General features: G+C 46.6%; 1 long non-coding RNA gene across 1 annotated transcript in view; it reads right to left on the bottom strand.

The window, feature by feature from the left end:
* The window catches only part of LOC112074683 (uncharacterized), a 4183-nt gene extending 908 nt beyond the window's left edge, over positions 1–3275 (bottom strand). The window contains exon 1 of the long non-coding RNA XR_002894804.1: positions 3152–3275. This is a non-coding gene — a long non-coding RNA (uncharacterized lncRNA). The remainder of the gene's footprint in view (positions 1–3151) is intronic.
* Positions 3276–3486: the final 211 nt, after the last annotated feature.

Below are 3486 nucleotides of genomic sequence, written 5' to 3'. Positions count from 1 at the left end.
CTAGCTCTCCCTCGCTCATCTCCTCAATGGTACCACCACCGTCTCTCCATGCTCGCCTTCATCACCGGTAGTAACCTCCACCCACATTCCTGTCGAGTTCCAGCTTCCGCTTCACCACTTCTTGCGCTCTGACAAAGAGTGTTGCAGTACAACCCAAATATAATGTCTCTCTTCCCGCTGACAATGCACTGCATCAGACCCTCGGCGAATGTCTCTATCGCAAGCTGACGTTGCTGCAGGGTCGTCACTGGCGCGTTCGGATCAAGCTTCGTGGATCTCCGCTCCCTTGGGTGTGTCCTCGTAAATGTTCTCTCGCAGTCGTGCTCCTGCGTACTGCCCTCCCACTCCTACCATACGAGGCTCTCCTCGAGTCCTGACTCCTCGTGATCAAAGTGAAGTCACCGGTTCCATCAATTCATCGGGTCATCGTCGTTCTCACTCTCATCCCTCGCGACCACCAACCCTCTTCCGCAACCCTCAATGTCTCGATCTCTCCTGGTCTGTGCCCCCCGCTCTCAATCTCTCTATACGAGAATCTGCTTCACTTGTCCCCTCTGCTCCCTGCATGCGAATTAACTCAAATTCTGCCTCCTCTCTCCGTGTCTCAATCTCGCTTTGCCTTCTCCCCCCTTGCTTCTCCTTCCTTCCTGTCTTCCAACCCTCGTCGGCTGTACGTCGACGACGCGCCTCGTCTGCTCCTATCGATCTCTCCTGTCTAGAATGTCCGCGCAAATGGTTCTGGCAAATTATCTTCTTCATCCTCTCAATCCAATCATCCTGCGCATCCCCCCTCCTCTAGATCCTTGTCTATCCGGTCTCGTCTAACTCTCGATCTCTCCTGTTCTTCCCTTGTCTCAAAGTTCTCTCCTTCTGTCTCAATTCTCTCCTGTCTTGTCAAACAATCTCTCCTAGTACCTGTCACCCCCCTTCTCTACCTGTCTGTCACGCGTGTCTCGCCCTGTCTGGTTCTGTACCGCAAAGTGCTACTCACTCCAGCACTCGGTCCACAGATGCGCCAGTGAATGTGAAATGCAGTGGGATACTGGTCTAGGTACCTTGGCCATTTGGAATGAACTTCATGAATGGTGAAGGCAACCCGAAGCCACGAGACACGGCTGACGGCTTTAACACTGGCAATATCCTGCCCAAGAAGGAATCTGAAGGACTGTGTATTAGAGCAACAGTGTAGAAAGGTGCAACTTACTAGCGGCTCTAGAAGACCTACACCCTGGTTTTCCCAAATGATGTAGAGTCCAGTCTGGTTTAAACGTAGACGATTATAGGCATAGGGGGCCAATTTGGGACCCATCTTAGTTTCCTCTAGTTACACTGTAGACATTACTAATCTGTAATTTGGGAGCCAGTCTTAGTTTACAACTCTAGTTGACCTGTAGTTGACATTGACAGTCCATTTTGTCAGTTTATATCATATAGTGTTGCTTAGGTAAGACTGCTAGTTCTTCTACTATCCTTATCATATTTTAATCGAAGGTTAGAATGACAAAGCATATATGTATTACAATCAAAACAATAAAGATAAAACTACAAAAACTCCTACTGATATTAATTTATGATAGTGAGAAGACTTTGCTAGAACACTAAATGTGAAGAAAAGTGTCGCTAAAATACTCTCCAAACTATTAACATGAATTCCCTGTATTCCTCTATGTATTTTGTCTTCCTCCTTTTGGCAAAGGATAAACACCACGGGAGGTTCTGGTTGTCCTATACACCTGTCTGGGCAGGGCCTTTAACTACCGATTTCTGAGACACTTTGTGTAGTTGCGAGTGATAGAGAACCGTTCCTTTGCCGACCTCCACTTGTTTATTACCTGTTCTAATCATCTCATCTATTCTGTCTATGCTCAACGTCGGGCAAAAATTCGGAGGTAACTTCTATATTCACTTTTGTTTTGAGAATTGTTTAATGAACTTAATGAATAGACACTCCAGTCGGAACATGCCCGAAATATAGAACTTCTGAGACGAATCAGCTCCCGGGCTAATCGCGCCGAGCGCAGTTCAAATGCCCCATAATGACGGTATTAGTACTAGCACTGAGCCCTGAAGGAGAAAACGTAGGTGCATTCATCAAGTGGTCGGGCTTTGTCATTTATCTAACCTATGAAATCCTGAAAGAGATAAACTGCCTTAGGTTGGGATCATCAAGTCGCGTTTTTAGTACTATATATGGGAGCCTCGAAGGAGATAAACTCTGTACGTGTAGCATCAATGTGCCGGTTTCAGGATTGACGCGTTATATGGTATACGTGCTAAGGAGTGAGTAAAACACGTGTGATGTGTGTATGAGGCTGAGGAGATTAATAGTATCAATCATTCACATTCAGCTTCAACATGAAAACTGTTTTCTAGCGCACTTAATCTAGAGGGGCTGTTAATATTAATCTATACWGATGCTCCTGTTTAAAACCACTTCCACAGAGGAAGGATCGAGACGGTCCTGTTTAAAACCACTTCCACAGAGGAAGGATCGAGACGGTCCTGTTTAAAACCACTTCCACAGAGGAAGGATTGAGACGGTCCCCAGTAATATGACAGTGTCCACAGAGGAAGGACAGTCCTCAGTAATATGATAGTGTCTGGTAAAACTGTCCAGAGGACCAAACCTTAGCAGACCTCCTCTGATTTCTACTGAGGTGAGACACACAAACAGGTGTATACGCACACACATACCAAACACGTCACAATCAAACTTATTTATATAGCCCTTCTTACATCAGCTGATCTCAAAGTGCTGTACAGAAACCCAGCCTAAAACCCCCCAAACAGCAAGCAATGCAGGTGTAGAAGCACGGTGGCTAGGAAAAACTCCCTAGAAAGGCCAAAACCAAGGAAGAAACCTAGAGAGGAACCAGGCTATGAGGGGTGGCCAGTCCTCTTCTGGCTGTGCCGGGTGGAGATTATAACAGAAAATGGCCAAGATGTTCAAATGTTCATAAATGACCAGCAGGGTCAAATAATAGTAATCAAAGTGAACAGGTCAGGGTTCCATAGCCGCAGGCAGAACAGTCGAAACTGGAGCAGCAGCACGGCCAGGTGGACTGGGGACAACAAGGAGTCATMATGTCAGGTAGTCCTGAGGCATGGTCCTAGGGCAGGGTCAGATAATAATAATCACACACAGACTCACCGTGCACACTCTCTGCAGGATGTCCAGTTTGCGCAGGATAGAGGAGAGCCATTCAGAGAAGGTGGACTGAAACAGGATACAGAACACCCGGCCTGAGAAGTTGGGGATCTGATGTAACTGGAACAGGAACCTGGAATATAGACGAGAGATCGGAGGGTGGGTTTGAGGCTACCACTTCATGATGTAACTGGAACAGGAACCTGGAATAGAGAAAGAAGAGAGATACAGCCCTCGATTCAGAGTCCACTACAGGTAGTGAGTCATTTAACAGACGCTCTGATTCAGAAGTCACTTACAGTTAGTGAGATCATTTAACAGACGCTCTGATTCAGAGT

Source organism: Salvelinus sp. IW2-2015, unplaced genomic scaffold (genome assembly GCF_002910315.2).
Source record: "Salvelinus sp. IW2-2015 unplaced genomic scaffold, ASM291031v2 Un_scaffold2758, whole genome shotgun sequence".
Lineage (NCBI taxonomy): Eukaryota > Metazoa > Chordata > Actinopteri > Salmoniformes > Salmonidae > Salvelinus > Salvelinus sp. IW2-2015.
Note: the sequence above shows the minus strand (reverse complement) of the source record. Positions and strands in the feature narration are given on the sequence as shown.